Here is a 15,698-nt window from a genome sequence, read left to right as displayed (position 1 = left end):
GGTGCTTTTTGAGGACAGTGAGATGGAAGTGATGTCTGGGAACTGCAGGCTTGTCTTCAGTTATAAACACAACTGGAAAATTACCACATCAGTGCAACATGGCGGAAATAGATGTGAAGCATACAAAGCAATCTGCACAGAAAAAGAGAAAAGAAGTCACAGAGAACTTGGGACATGACTGGAGACATGGATTTGGGAGACATGGGCGATTGTTGCTTAAGAGAACAGTGAGACAATGCAAAGGACAAAGGTACAGGAGAGAGAAGCACACTCAGAATTCAGAAGGAGCACGTTTCCCAAAGTCATTGGCTGTGACCAGCGGAGTGTATGAATGGCATGAGTTATTGCCAAAAAAAGTGTTGAGTCCAGAGTTTTCAGATCATTAGGCTTGGCAGACTCGAGAGAACACTGTGTTTTTTTCTTGGAGAGGACAGCAGCACCTAGGTGCAGACAGCCTGGAAACCATGATCAGAGACTATTACAGGGGACAGAGTGGGAAGAAGGTGGATTCTAGCAGTGCATCCATGGGAGGCTGTGTTTATGGAGATAAGTTAATGGGGCCACACGAAATGTTGGGCTCTCGCACCAGCAGCATCAGAACTGAGCTACTGGCCAAAGATTTGATGGTGAGGACATTAGATGTGATACCTGCAAACATGAAATTCCCAACCGTGGAATACTGGGGGACTTCCTTGCTCAGTCCAAGTTGCTTTGTCCCAGGAGAAAAGACTCTCCCGTAGTGGACTAGAAGAAAGCCCTGTCCACATGCTTTATCCTGACCACAGCATTCTACAGGCCTTTGTTCTGTTGAGATGGTTGAAAGTCTCCATTCACAGGCACGCCAGAGCCCAAGTTGAACATCACCATGTTGACCAAGTCACTTTAATCAGAGGAAAAGGAATGGCCTATATTGATGGCCTGCAATGCCCACTCGAGCAGAACTGTGAATTGAGCTGCAATGCCCTTGCAAAGACTAGTGGATAAAGAAGGTGTGGTCGATATTGGCAACACAATATTCCTCAGCCATAAGGGAGGATGAACCCTGGTACTTCCATTGACATGAATGCCACAGGACTGGGTGAAGCAAAATGAAATAGTAAGCAGACAAAGGGAAATATCATATGTCTTTCCTCGTAAATGCTCAGGAGGAATACCATGGCCCCTAGTAAAGGAAATGAAAACTGAAGGCGAATAAGTCAGAGAATGAGACTAAACAGGAGTGACTCAGGATTCTGAGAACCAAGCTGAGGGTAACAGAAAAGAGACACATGCAGGCAATGAGAGAACTGGCTAATGGGTGTTGAGGAGTTGTGGCATATATTAGGGTGAGCACTAGGTTGTATAAGGAACTAAAGCATCCGTGAATACTCTGTCAAAAAACAAAGAGGCAACCTACAGAATGGGAAAAGGTATTTGCAAATGACAGTACAGACAAAAGGTTGATATTCAGGATCTATCAAGGACTCCTCAAACTCAACACACACAAAACAGACAATCATATCAAAAACTGGGCAGAAAATATAAACAGACACTTGTCCAATGAAGATATATAAATGACTATCAGACACATGAAAAAAAGTTCATCATCACTAGCCATCAGGGAGATTCAAATAAAAACCACAATGATATATCACCTTACACCAGGTAGAATGGCCAAAATTAGCAAGACAGGAAACAACATGTGTTGGAGGGGATGTGGAGAAAGGGAATCCCTCTTCCACAGTTGGTGGGAATGCAAGTTGTTGCAGCTTCTATGGAGAACAGTATGAAGATTCCTCAAGATATTAAAAATAGATCTTCCCTATGATCCTTCAATTACACTACTGGGTAATTACCCCAAAGATACAGATGTAGTGAAAAGAAGGGCCATCTTTACCCCCAACGTTTATAGCAGCATAGGCCACGGTCGCCACACTGTGGAAATAAGAACCAAGATGCTCTTAAATGGAAGAGTGGATAAGAAAGATTTGGTCCATATACACTATGGAGTATTATGCCTCCATCAGAAAGGACGAATACCCAATTTTTTAGGAACATGGACAGGACTGGAAGAGATTATGCTGAGTGAAATATGTCAAGCAGAAAGAGTCAATTATCATATGGCTTCACTTATTTGTGGAGCATAACAAATAGCATGGATGAAATGGGGAGACAGAGAGGAGAACGGAGTTGGGGGAAATTGGAAGGGGAGGTGAACCATGAGAGATTATGGACTCTAAAAAACAATCTGTGGGTTTTGAAGGGGCAGGGGGTGGGAGGTTGGGGGATCCAAGTGGTGGGTATTGGAGAGGGCAAGGATTGCATGGAGGACTGTGTGTGGTGAAAAAATAATGAATACCGTTACACTGAAAATAAATAAAAATAAATTAATGAAAAACGGATGATAGATGACAGCCTGGCTTTCTCAACAGAACAAAAAATTAAAAGAAAAACAATCTGCCCCTTTCTAAACCAGATGAATACAATGAGAAAAAAGAAAAGAATTATATTTTTACTATCTTCAATTACAAAAATGGCATGGAATTTGTTTCCTAAAATGTCGTTATCTTAATTGGGTCTTTATCCTTGTAAATTAGAGTATATCTGCCTCCTCCATTTCTGGAATCGATGAGAAGAAATGACATTGCCTTCAATAAATGTCTAGAACAGTGGCCCAAGAAAATGATTTGGACCTGCCTTATGTGTGTTGTCAGGTGTTTGATTACTGCTTCAAACCCTTCGTCACTACTACAGAGCTGAGATTTTGTAGGTTTACTGACCTTATCTTGGGAGTTAATAGGTGTCTTGGAATTTATTCTTTTCTCTCAGTACTTGGATGTGGCATAATTGTGCAACAGGAATTTTAGGATTTTTTTTTTCCTTTCTATATGTTGTCATGTGGTCTAATACATTCAGCTGTGTAGTTGTCTTCCTGATTTGTCCAGGTAAGGGCTCCAGTTTTTTAATGTTTTCAAAAATAACGTGTGAGATCTCCTTATTGTTTTCCTATTTGCTTGTATTTCTTTTATTTTGATAATCATAAATATTATTTAATTTTTTCTGTTAACTTTGAAGTTTGTTTCATCATTTTATAGTTCCTTATGGCGCCCAGATAGGTTGCATTTTTTCAGTGCTTTTGATTTTTGGAAACACACTCATTTAAACGTATATTGTTTCCCCATAAAATGTTTGGCATCATACCGTAAGTTTCTTTATTTTCCATTTTTCTTGGCACTTTTTTTTAATATAATTTTTTATAAACATATATTTTTATCCCCAGGAGTACAGGTCTGTGAATCACCAGGTTTACACACTTCACAGCACTCACCAAAACACATACCCTCCCCAATGTCCATAATACCACCCCCTTCTCCCAAACCCCCTCCCCCCAACAACCCTCAGTTTGTTTTGTGAGATTAAGAGTCACTTATGGTTTGTCTCCCTCCCAATCCCATCTTCTTTCATTTATTCTTCTCGTACCCACTTCAGCCCCCATGTTGCATCACCACTTCCTCATATCAGGGAGATCATATGATAGTTGTCTTTCTCCGCCTGACCTATTTCGCTAAGCATGATATGCTCTAGTTCCATCCATGTTGTTGCAAATGGCAAGATTTCATTTCTTTTGATGGCTACATAGTATTCCATTGTGTATATATACCACATCTTCTTGATCCATTCATCTGTTGATGGACATCTAGGTTCTTTCCATAGTTTGGCTATTGTGGACATTGCTGCTATAAACATTCGAGTACATGTGCCCCTTTGGATCACTACGTTTGTATCTTTAGGGTAAATGCCCAATAGTGCAATTGCTGGGTCATAGGGCAGTTCTATTTTCAACATTTTGAGAAGCCTCCATGCTGTTTTCCAGAGAGGTTGCACCAGCTTGCATTCCCACCAACAGTGTAGGAGGGTTCCCCTTTCTCTGCATCCTCGCCAGCATCTGTCATTTCCTGACTTGTTGATTTTAGCCATTCTGACTGGTGTGAGGTGATATCGCATTGTGGTTTTGATTTGTATTTCCCTGATGCCGAGTGATATGGAGCACTTTTTCATGTGTCTGTTGGCCATCTGGATGTCTTCTTTGCAGAAATGTCTGCTCATGTCCTCTGCCCATTTCTTGATTGGATTATTTGTTCTTTGGGTGTTGAGTTTGCTAAGTTCTTTATAGATTCTGGACACTAGTCCTTTATCTGATATGTCATTTGCAAATATCTTCTCCCATTCTGTCAGTTGTCTTTTGATTTTGTGAACTGTTTCCTTTGCTGTGCAAAAGCTTTTGATCTTGATGAAATCCCAATAGTTCATTTTTGCCCTTGCTTCCCTTGCCTTTGGCGTTATTCCTAGGAAGATGTTGCTGCGGCTGAAGTCAAAGAGGTTGCTGCCTGTGTTCTCCTCAAGGATTTTGATGGATTCCTTTCACACATTGAGGTCCTTCATGCATTTTGAGTATATTTTCGTGTGTGGTGTAAGGATATGGTCCAATTTCATTTTTCTGCATGTGGCTGTCCAATTTTCCCAGCACCATTTATTGAAGAGGCTGTCTTTTTTCCATTGGACATTCTTTCCTGCTTTGTCGAAGATTAGTTGACCATAGAGTTGAGAGTCTATTTCTGGGCTCTCTATTCTGTTCCATTGATATGGTTCTGTTTTTGTGCCAGTACCATGCTGTCTTGATGATGACAGCTTTATAATAGAGCTTGAAGTCCGGGATTGTGATGCCACCAACGTTGGCTTTCTTTTTCAATATCCCTTTAGCTATTTGAGGTCTTTTCTGGTTCCATATAAATTTTAGCATTATTTGTTCCATTTCTTTTAAAAGGATGGATGGTACTTTGATAGGAATTGCATTAAATGTGTAGATTGCTTTAGGTAGCATAGACATTTTCACAATATTTATTCTTCCAATCCAGGAGCATGGAACATTTTCCCATCGCTTCTTGGCCTTTTGGCTAAGATCAAGTGTAGTATCTGTTTTTCTTGGCACTTTTGAATTTTCCTTTTTGATTTTCATTCTTTGAATCATTGCTAGCTCACTAGTGTGTTCTGTTTTCCACATATTAGTGTCTTGCTGTGTTTCCCCTTTGTAAGTGATTTCTTTCCGTTTTCCTATATTTGTGGTCATAAGTATACAAGATACGATTTGAATTCACTACCATTAATTAGGACTTGTTTTGGGCTCCAACAACAATCTGTGATAGACAATGTTAGGTCTCCCCTTGGGAAGAACTTATCTTATGGTCCTCAGAGACACAATATTACACATGTATCCCCAAAGCTCAGATGGTCTAGAGAGCCCAAGGTGATGTATGTTATTCCTTACCACATTTTCATCTGGATGATCTGTCCTGTGCTAAAAGTGAATATCGTCATCCCCAACAATATTGGATTGAGGTCCCCATCTCCCTTCCTTTCTGTTCATATGCTTCCAACATTTAGATACACCCATGTAGGTGGTGTATGTATTGGCAATTCTTCCAAGTTTCTGATGTCTTGATGATGCTCCATTAAGACAAAACACTTTCCAGTAATCCTTTGACTCTCAAAGGCATAAAGGCTCTCTATCTGCCATAGGAACAATCACTTTTGCTATTTCTCCTTGCCAATTGCATAAACTATGTATTCCAAATTCCTTCACATTCAAACGATGTGTATCTTTATAGTAGAAGGAAATCTCCTATGGACAACAAAAGGTCGAGCTTGTTTAGTTTTTGTTGTTTTCTTGTGGACTGGTTGTGCAATTTTTTTAAAGTTTTTATTTATTTTTTTGACAGACAGAAATCACAAGTAGGCCGAGTAGCAGGCAGAGAGAGAAGAAGGAAAGCTGGCCCCCTGCTGAGCAGCGAGCCAGATATAGTACTCTATCCCAGGAAACTGAAATCATGTCCTGAAATGAAGGCAGCAGCTTATACCACTGAGCCAAACAGGCGCATTCTGCCAATTTTTTTTTTTCTTTTTTTATTTCATCCAATCAAAAATCTGCAGTGACGATTGAATTTGGTCCTGAATACTTCAACTAATTATTGATAGTTAAGAAGGTAACTTTCTCATTTTGGTTGGTTTCTGACTTAGATTCTCTGTGCCTTTCCACTATACGGTATTTTCTTGAGGTTTGGTTTTTTAGTGCATTTCTTCAATTCCTCCCCAAATTTTGTGTATTCTGTGTGTGTGTGTGTTGTCTTTGATTGTTTTACATAACACTTATAATTAAATTTCAAGAGATAGGGAGTCAGTATTTTAAAAATAGCAATTCCTTTTGAAAACTCACTTTTCAAAACTTTCAGCCACATTTCCTACAAGGAATATCACCTTTAGTCCTCTTTGATAAACATGTATTCTCAAAAATGTGTCTTCAAACAAACACCAAATATTTGTGCCTGGTTAGAGTCATATTGTTTGTCCCTTTTTTCCTTGCTTTTTCATATGTCTTTTGACTGTTATGAGAGAGTGAAATTGTCTATTATTTATCTTTCTGAGACTGATAGATGTGACGTAGCCCATGCTCTACACAGCACTGCCGTATGAGGTAAGTGGAAGAATTCATTCTTGCTTATGCCTCAGTAAGGATTTGTAATGACTTGGAGGACAGTTAGATGGTAGTACTGTCTGAGCACCCCTGGCTTGTCTTCAGCCAAGAACACAACTGGAAGATTACCACATTAACTGCAACTTGATGGAAATTGATCTGAATCCCACAAAGTAAACTCCAAGCAAAAGAGAAAAAATGTCACAGAGACTATAGGAGAAGATTGGAGACATGGTTCAGGGGAGAAGTGAGCATTGGTTCATTAGAGGGCAGTTAGCTAATGCAAAAGACAAAGTCACAGGAGAGTGCAGCACACTGGGAATTCAGAAGGAACATGTTTCCAAATGCCATTGGTTTTGACGAGCAAAGGGTCTGAATGGCACGACTTCTTGCCAACAAATAGTCTTGAGGCATGGAGATTTCTGATCTGCAGGCTTGGTATACATCAAATCGAGAGAACACGAGGTTTCTCCTATAGAGGACACCATCAAGCAACCAGGTACAGACAGCCTGGAAACCATGATCAGAGACAATAATACCAGGAGACACAGTGGGGAGATAGTGGGTTGTGGCACTTCATCCGTGAGAGGCAGTGTTCGTGGAGATTACTCAATGGGGGCACAAGAAATTTTGTGATCTCGCACCAGCAGCATAAAGACTGAGCTACTGGCCAAAGACAAGATGGTGAGGACATTAGCTGCCTAACCTGCCAACATGAGATCACAATCGTGGAACATTTGGGGGATTGCCTTCCTCAGTCCAAGTTGCTTAGTCCCAGGAGAACAGACTCTCCCATACAGGAGTAGAAGAAAGCCTTGACCACATGCTCTTTTCTGAACACAGCATTCTGAAAGCCAGCATTCTGTTGAGTTGGTGGAATGTCTCCTATAACAGGCACACCAGAGCCGACCAAGATAAACCTCAGCATATTCACCCCAGACCCCAAAAACACCAAATGGCAGGCAAGGAGAACCTCTGCAGATGACTAGCCTCAAGGACAGAGGACACCACACCACAAAAACGGAGGACATGTGTGCCACACACACACACACACACACACACACACACACACACACACCTGAGACTCCCACAAGTGCTAGCCCTTGGGCATTCCATGATTCCTTCTTCCTAAAGAAATTATCCTTAGGCGAGACAACAGATTGGGCTTTTCGAATACAGAGGAAGACAAGACCTAGATCCAATGCAAAGAGGAAGAATCAAATAATGCCAAGGAAAAACAACAAGAAATTATCAAGGCCAGGCATTCGGAGTGAAACCTACATAGAACACGCCTTATGGAGGATTGAAAGCAGCATCCAGGATACTCGCTGTACATCAGAAAACACAGAAGATATCAGGGGTACTCAGACAAAACATTTAAAACTGATAAGAATAAAAGAAAATAAAGAGTTCCTGATGAGAATATTGGTAGCAAACAGGATGCAAAGTCCGAGAAGCTGGCAGAAGTAGAGGGTCCATTTAGTGACCTGGAAAAACAAGATTATAAAATAAGGAAGGAAATCCAAAGAGAGAAGAAAGAATGATGGAACATGACAATGATCTTAGAGAAGTCATGGTCTCCAAGGAATGGAAAGAAGTGCCTATTGTAGGAGAGTAGGAGTGAGAGAAAAAAGGGGGCTGAACATGGATTTGAGAAATCGAGCCTGAAAATGTCCCTTGTCTGGGAGCAGAAACAGAGAGCCAGATTCAGAGACACAGAGGACTTCCATCACCTTCCACAGAAGCAGAGCACCAAAAGACATAGTGTCATTCCCCTGCAAAAGCTAGAAATGGAGGATATCTCTTCACACAAATATGCTTGGGAGAGTAGTTTGTACATAGCCCAGTCACTGACTTCAAGAGGACAAGCTTGACCAGTTCTCGAAATAGGGCAGATAGTTCAACCAACACCAGCCCAAGCCAAAATCCTTATCCCTTGTATTTCAGAACAATGACAGAGCAGTGGTTCTTGTATAGAACTAGGAGGTATTCAGAAGTCAAAGCTGTGTCCCAGGGTGTGTCCATCAGTTCAAAGGCAGACTTCAGCTCAACTCATGATCCCAGGGTCATTTCATCCACTCTGGTCTCAGGTTCCCAGCTCAGGGACAAGTCAGTTTCTCCCTCTCCAGCTCCAACCCCTGAATGTGATCTCTTTGTTTCTCTGTGCAATACGTGCATGTGCATCATTTGACAAAAAAAAAAAAAAAAAAAAAGCAGTGCACAATAAAGGATGGGGGTCAGATGATATTTTATTTAATTTGGACCTAGGTTTCTATAGAAGGCAGCCAGGTACAGAGAACATCCCACCATCCTAAAATGCCAGACCTTTGCTCTGAGATCCCTTGTTCTTTGTCTTCCTGGACTCTTCACCAACCTGAAGCATCCACTGTCTGTCACGCTGTACTGGCCCCTTCTGACACATTGTTCATCCTCTCCTGGTTCCATTAGAACATGTCCATCTTCTGCAAGAGGCACTGTTTGCTTATCGCATGAAACCATTTGCGGGATGGTCATGAGAGGGTGAAGGCAGGATTGTGCTGCCACATCTCCATTCAGTTCTATATTGGGTAGCTGCACAACCCTATGGGAATGCTCAAGGTTCTTAAACATTTGTATCCTCTTCAATGAATCTTTTTGGAGATTCAGTTGTCATCCTGATATGTGCATTAAAGTATTTCAGATGGCTTTATGTGGGCTATGGGTCTCTTCCAACATGCTCCACGCTTGCTCCTGTGGATTCCAAGTATATTAGTCCATCCTGGACCTAAGGTTCTAGGGGGTAGAGTCTGCCTTTGTTGCTTTGTCTCTTTTGAAGATTGGGAGGCCATTTTTGCACAATTTCCGGAGACCCTAGAGGTACTCATGCCATCGCTGTTGAGGACTCCAGACATGTCTTTCATAGTTGTGGATGTTACCTTTGAGCTTTCGTTGGGTGGCAGTTTTCCTGGTCAGAAGGGCCCTAATTGGGTGGGAAGACCAACCCATGTGCAGGGCAGGGTTTCTTACCCTGAGGCTCAGTTTGAGGCATGTTTATTTCTTGGTCTTTCGTTGGTAGGATGGAATGGTGGATTCTTGATTTTCTCTGGAGTCTAGAGGGCTACTGCTAACAGTCACGACCAAAGACTATGAATTTGGCCATGGCGAAGGTGACACTATCTTATGTCACATACTCTTGGTGAGAGACCCAGGCCGCTCCAGCGGTTTGGGAGGGCTTGGGAACCTCTTGGTCCAACCATGACTGATCCAGCCAAGTGTAGTTATCAGTCGTGGGTTGATGAGGAGCGGTTGCTATGACCTCAAAGCTTTGTGCATCACAGAATCTGGCTTCACGTATGCAGAAGTCCCTTTCTCATGACCTTTGAGTTCTATGGCTTTAGATAGGAAGCCCTGGGAAGGACAGAAAAAAAGCCATCTAGCCTGATTAAGAACTCAGGTTGTCTTGTGTTTTAATGTCCATTTTTTCCTTTCTAGACAAAGAGAAAAGAAAATGACGTTTGGTATACCATCCTCTAGGCCAGCATTTATCCAAAGATGGCAAGCTTTTCCTATTTCCACTGCAACTTCCAGAGATCTCAAGAAACAGTGAGGACTTTTGGGTATCAAGAGTTCTCTATGAGGTTTGACATCCTTTGGGAGAGTCCTTTCTCAGCATCTTGCCCCTATGGGACAGTGATGATTAAGGGATGGTAAGTCCCTTTACAAAGAAAAATGTTAGGGAATGAATGTACTGTGCCTTCTGTGTCCTCAATACCTAGTGTTCAGAAACACGAGTCATAAGAGATTAGGGCTCTGTCTTCCTGTTTTTCCCTTAAACCCCATTGCAAAGTCTTCAGGAGAGTAACTTTGTGCCTCAGAGCTAACTCTTAAGGAAGAGCCATAGACTGCACCCCTTGTCATTTTAGTTTACTCTACCTGCTGTGGTAATGGGTATAGCTGTGTTGACCAAGTCTTTAAATCAGAAAAAAAAAAAAAAAGAATGGCCTGTATCGATGGTCTGCAATGCCCACTCTAGTAGAACTGTGGATTGAGCCACAATACCTTTGCAAAGACTAGTGGATAAAGAAGGCGTGGTCATCTTGGCAACAGAGTATTCCTCAGGCATCAGGGAAGATGAACCCCTGCTACTTGCACTAACATAAATGCTACAGGACTGGGTGATACAAAGTGAAAAAGGGAAGCAGGCAAAGGGAAATATCATATGTCTTACTTTGTATGTGCCCCAGGACGAATACCATGGCCCTTAGTAATGAAAGGGAAAACTGAAGGAGAAGAAGTCAGACAAGGAGACAAAACATGACCTACTCAGGATTCTTAGAACCAAGCTGAGGGTATCAGAAAAGAGACACATGCAGTGAATGAGGGAACTGGTTCATGGGTGTTCAGGAGTTGTTGTAGCACTAGGTCGTATATGGAAATAACGCATCCATGAATACTCTGTCAAAAACGGATGATAGAAGAGACACTGGCTTCCACAGCATAACAAAAAAATTAAGAGAAAAACAATCTGGCCTTTTCTAAACAAGATCCAAGACACAGAGAGAAAAGGAAAGAACTATATTTTTTATTATCTTTCCTTATTAAAGTGCCTTAGAGTTTGTGTCCTATAATGTCATTATCTGAATTGGGTCCTTAAATTTCTAAATTATAGTATCCCTACCTCCTCCATTTCTGGAATCGATGAGAAGAAACAACATTGCCTTCATTAAATGTGTAGAAGAGGTGACAAGGACACTGATGTGGTTCTGGCATTTTGTGTTTTGGCATGAATTTGATTACTGCTTCAACCGCTTTATTCATTACAGTAGAGCACAAATTTTGTAGGTTTCCTGACCTAATCTTTGGGAATTGATATGTGTCTTGTAATTTATCCTTATATCTCAGTGCTTGGATTTGCTGGTATAATAGTGTATAGGTTTCTTTAGGTTATTTTTTTTCTCCATTCTATCAGTTGTCATGTGGTCTCATATTTTCAACTGTGTGCTTGTCTCCATGTTTTATGCAGGTAATGGCTCCTCCAGTTTGTTAAGTACTGACATGTGAGTTCACCTGATTATTTCCTATGTGTTTGTTTGTATTTCTTTTATTTTGATGACAATATGTATTATTTCTTTTTTTTTTAATTGGATAAGTGTGGAGTTTGTTTCTTCTTTTCCTAGTTCTTTATGGCATCCAGATTGTTTGCTTTTTTTCGGTGTTTTTAATTTTTGAAAATACATGCATTTAAACATATATATTCCTCCTCATAGTATGTTTTGGCATCACCCCATAAATTATTTGACTTTCCTTTTTTTTGTTCATGGCACTTTCTGATTTTCCTTTTAATTTTCTTTCTTTGATTCATTACTATTTTGCGAGTTGTTTGCTTTCCAGCTATTAGTGTCTGGCTGTGTTTCGATTTGAAAATGATTTCTTTCCATTTTCACACCTTCGTGGTCATAAGTATACAAGATAAGATTTGAATTCTCTTCCATTAATTACATCTTGATTTGGACACCAGCCCACGATCTGTGATAGACAAAAATAAGTCTGCCCTTGGGAAGAACTTGTCTTATGATTTTCAGCGACATAATCTTATGCATGTTTCCCCAAAGCTCGGCGGTTCTAGAGAGCCCATGGGGATGTCTGTTATTTCTTACCACTTTTCCATCCGGATGATCTGTCCTGTGCTGAATGTGGGTATTGTAGTCCCCAACAATATTAGATTGGAGTCCCCATCTCCCTACCTTTCTGTTAATACGCTTCCAATATTTAGATACACCCATATTGGTGGTGTATATATTGGCAATTTTTCCAAGTTTCTGATGTTTTGATGTTCCATCAAGATTAAACACCTTCTGGTAATCTTTTGTCTCTCGAAGGCAGAAAATCTCTCTATCTGCCATAGGGACAATCACATTGGCTCTCTTCTCCTTGCCAATTGCATAACCAATGTCTTCCCGATTTGTTCACTTTCAAGCGAAGTATATCTTTAGAGTTGAAGGAAATCTCCTATGGGCAACAGAAGGTCGAGCTTGTAAAGTGTTTGTTGTTTTCTTGTGGACCTTTTTTGCATTTTTTTTCCTTTTCTTAAAAATTTTCATCCAGTACAACAATCTGTTTGTAGTGACAGAAGAATTTAGTCCTGAATACCTGAACTAATCATTGATAGTTAAGAACTTAACTTTCTCATTTTGGTATGTTTCTGACTTGAATTCTCTGTGCCTTTCCCCTTTATGATATTTTATTCGAGTTTTTTGACCCTTAGTATGATTCCTCACATCATCCCCATCTTTTGTGTGTTTCATCTGTGTGTGTGTGTGCATGTGTGTGTGTGTGTGTGTGTGTTTCCTGAATGTGTTTCACATAACACTAATAATTAAATTTCGAGAAATAGGAAGTCAGGCTTTTATGGAGAGCAGTTCAATTTGACATGCCTTAAGAACTCACATTCCTTCAGTTTCAGCCATATTTCCTACAAAGAATGTCATCTTTTGTCCTCTTTGATAAACTCGTATTCTCACAAATCTGCCTTCAAACAAACACCAAATTTTGGGTGCCTGGTTACAATCATATTATTTGTCCCTTTTCCCCTTACTTTTTCACATGTATCTTGTTAAATGAAAGAGTGAAATCGTATGCTATTTGTCTTTCTGAGACTGATAGATGTGACGTAGCCCATTTCTCTGCACAACACTGTCATATGAGGCAAGTGGCAAGAATTCATTCTTGCTTATGCCTCACTAAGAATCTGTGGTGCCTTTGGAAGACAGTGAGATGGTAGTAGTATCTGAGAACTCCAGGTTTGTCCTCAGCCATGAACACAACTGGAAGATTACCACATCGACTGAAACTTGGCAGAAATTGACCTGAAGCCCATGAAGTAAACTCCACAGTGAAAGAGAAAAGAAGTCACAGAGACTATAGGAGAAGATTGGAGACATTCCTTGGGGAAAAGTTGGTGGTTGGTGCTGCAGAGAGCAGGGAGCCAATGCAAAAGACCAAGGCACAGGAAAGCGGAGCACACTGGGAACCAACAAGGAACCAACCCATAAGCTGTGACCAGCAGAGTGTCTGAATGGCATGAGTTCTTGCGAACAAATAGTCTTGAGGCCTGGAGATTTAGATAAGTAGACTTGGCCGACATCAAATCGAGAGAACACTGTGTTTCTCTTGCAGAGGACACCAGCAAGCAACCAGGTTCAGACAGCTTGAATATCATTATCAGAAACAATAGAAGGAAACACAGTGGGAATTTGGTGGTTTCTGGCAGTCCATCCGTGAGAGGCTGTGTTTGTGATGTTTCGATGGGAGCACAATAAATTTTGTGCTCTTGCACCAGCAGCATAAAGACTGAGCTACGGGCCAAAGACGGGATGGTGAGGACATTACTGCCTAACGTGCCAACAGGAAATCCCAACCATTGAACACAGGGTCGACTGTATTTCTCTGTAAAGTAGCTTAGTCCCAGGAGAACAGACTCTCCCATAGGGGACTAGAAGAAAGCCCTGCCCAAGTGCTCTCTCCTGACCACAACCATTCTTCATGCTTTTGTTCTTTTGAGTTGGTTAAACATCTCCTTTCACAGGCACACCAGACGCCACAAGGCTAAACCAAAGCATATTCGGCCCAGAACCCAAATACACCAACAGCAGGCAAGGAGAGCCTGTGCAGATGACTTGCCTCAAGGATGGGGATAGCAACAACACAACAACAGAGGGAATGCATGCCACACACACACCCGAGACTCCCACAAGGGCCAGCCCTTGGACTCTCCATGATCTCTTCCTCCTAATGATATTACCCTCAGTGTAGAAAACAGAATGAGCTTTCTAAATACAGAGAGGAATACAGAGACCTAGATACAATGCAAAGATGGAATAACCAATTGATGCTGAGGAAAAAGAACAAGAAATGATCATGGATAGGCAATCGTAGTGAAACTCTACATATTACAAACCCAATGGAGGATTGAAAGCAGTGGCCAGGATACTCCCTGTATATATGAAAGCATAAAAGATATCAGAGAATCTCGAACCACAGAGATAAATCTGATAAAAATAAAATAAAATAAGATAAGATTATAAATAAAATAAAAGAGTTTCTGATGAAAAGTGGGTAGCATACTAGATACAAAATCCAGGAAACTGGCAGAAGCAGATGATCAAATTAGTGACCCGGTGCAAAAAGACTCGAAAATAAGGAAGCAAATCCAAAGAGAGTAGGAAGAATGTTGTAACATGACAATGAGCTTAGGGAACTCATCGACTCCAAGGAATGGGTATTCTTGGAGAACTAGAAGTGAAGAAAAAATAGGGATAGGCATTTATTTGCAAAATCAGAGCTGAAAAAGTCCCTCATCTGGGAGCAGAAACAGATATTTAGATTCAGAGGCACAGATGACTCCCATCACCATCCACAGACATAGTGCCTTTTCCCCTGAAAAAAATCTATCAAATGAGGAATTCTCTTACACAAATATGTGTGGGAGAGTAGTTTGTCTATAGCAAAATCACTGACTTCAAGAGGACAAGCTATAGCAGCTCTTGAAGCAGGTCGGATAGAGCAAGCAACACCAGCCCACACCAAAATCCATATACCCTGCATTTTTGAACAATGACAGAGCAGTGGTTCTTGTCAAGGACTAGGAGGTATTAAGAAGACAAAGATTGGGTCATGGGGTATGTCCATCAGTTCAGAAGTGGCCTTCAGCTCAACTCAGGATCCCAGGGTCATGACATTGACTCTGGTCTCAGGTTTCCTGCTCAGTGGCAAGTCTGCTTCTCCTGCCCCAAATCCATCCCCTGATTGTGATCTCTCTGTATCTCTGTCAAATACGTGCATGTGCCTCGTTTGACAAAAAACAGAAACAAAACCAGTGTACAGGATTCCTTGGTGCCAGAGGGTGTTTTATTTAACTTGTATCTAGGTCCCTGTGGTATACAGCCAAGTACAGAGCACCTCCCACCATTCCACTATGCCAGACCTTTGATTGGAGGTCAATTGTTCATTATCCTCTTCTTTGTCTTCCTGTATCTCCTCACCAACCTGTAGCATCCGCTGTCTGTTGCGCTGTAATGGCCCCTGGTTGAGATATTGTTATCCTCTCCTGGCTCCCTAAGAACATGCCCATCTTATGCAAGAGGCACTGTTTGGTTATCACAGGAAATAATTTTAGGGATGGAAATGTGATGTTTAAAGCAGGCTTGTGCTG

General features: G+C 41.2%; 1 pseudogene; it reads left to right on the top strand.

The window, feature by feature from the left end:
• The first annotated feature begins 4,914 nt into the window (after positions 1-4,914).
• LOC123394055 lies at positions 4,915-5,019 on the top strand (annotated as a pseudogene).
• Positions 5,020-15,698: the final 10,679 nt, after the last annotated feature.

This window comes from Mustela putorius, unplaced genomic scaffold, assembly GCF_011764305.1.
Source record: "Mustela putorius furo isolate JIRA1106 unplaced genomic scaffold, ASM1176430v1.1 tig00001179_pilon_pilon_pilon, whole genome shotgun sequence".
NCBI lineage: Eukaryota > Metazoa > Chordata > Mammalia > Carnivora > Mustelidae > Mustela > Mustela putorius.
This window is presented reverse-complemented; position numbering and strand designations above follow the sequence as displayed.